The sequence below is a fragment of the Chanos chanos genome, chromosome 7, assembly GCF_902362185.1.
Source record: "Chanos chanos chromosome 7, fChaCha1.1, whole genome shotgun sequence".
In the NCBI taxonomy this organism is placed as follows: domain Eukaryota; kingdom Metazoa; phylum Chordata; class Actinopteri; order Gonorynchiformes; family Chanidae; genus Chanos; species Chanos chanos.
In genome coordinates this window covers 24,222,482-24,223,253 of record NC_044501.1, presented here as the reverse complement: position 1 = coordinate 24,223,253, position 772 = coordinate 24,222,482, and the positions used below count along the sequence as shown (strand labels likewise).

The following is a 772-nucleotide window of genomic DNA, read 5'->3' as shown; positions in this document are numbered from 1 at the left end:
GCTTGTCCTCTGCATTTAACCCATCCAACACACCAGTAGTGGACACACACACACACCAGATGCAGGAGCAGTGTGCAGCATTCCTTACACCCAGGGAGCATTGTGTGCCTTGCTCAAGGGCACACAGCCGTGAATGTTGGGCCTGGGAATCAAACCGGCAAACCTCCAGTCACAAGCCCGGTTCTCTCTAACCTTTAGACCACAGCTGCCCATGATGGTGTGCTTGTGTGTGGAATCAAACCCCAGTGTTCCACATACTACATGGTGGGGAAATCCACTACGCTACCCAGCTAGTCCGCTCTCGGAAGCACTGCAATACCGAGCCGATGTGTGGAGCGGCCGGAGCAAGCCCCTGTGCCAACTCCCTGTTCTAAAAATGCGCTTAATATCGCATTCTTGGATAGAGAACGTATCAGATATTAAACTGATAAGAACAGATACTACACATGATCTTAGCCAAAAGGCAGAGAACATTGCATTACCACTGTCCAGTCTTACATTAGCAACTGTAACTAGGCACAGGAGACCTGTCAATCTCTCAGAACAAGGGAAAATGCTGAAACGGTGTGCATATAGAACCTGCAGTCCGACCACAGATATCCTCAAAGAGGGGGGTGTCGTATTTTTCGGTTTTCCGTAGCCCAAAACGCTAGAGGAGAGATGTCGGATTATGGACTAAACAGTGTGGAAGACTGCTGTGAGTGAGGTCTTCCGCACTGTTTAATCTAGATTTCCACTATTATGGATTTTTGATATAGGCTATAGCCTGAGC

The 772-nt window shown here is 48.4% G+C and overlaps 1 non-coding gene across 1 annotated transcript; it reads right to left on the bottom strand.

Annotated features, from left to right (window-relative positions):
* Positions 1–285: 285 nt before the first annotated feature.
* On the bottom strand, positions 286–476 carry LOC115817703 (U2 spliceosomal RNA). The gene has a single exon (XR_004025493.1). It is a non-coding gene; the product is annotated as a U2 spliceosomal RNA (small nuclear RNA).
* Between the last annotated feature and the right edge of the window lie 296 nt (positions 477–772).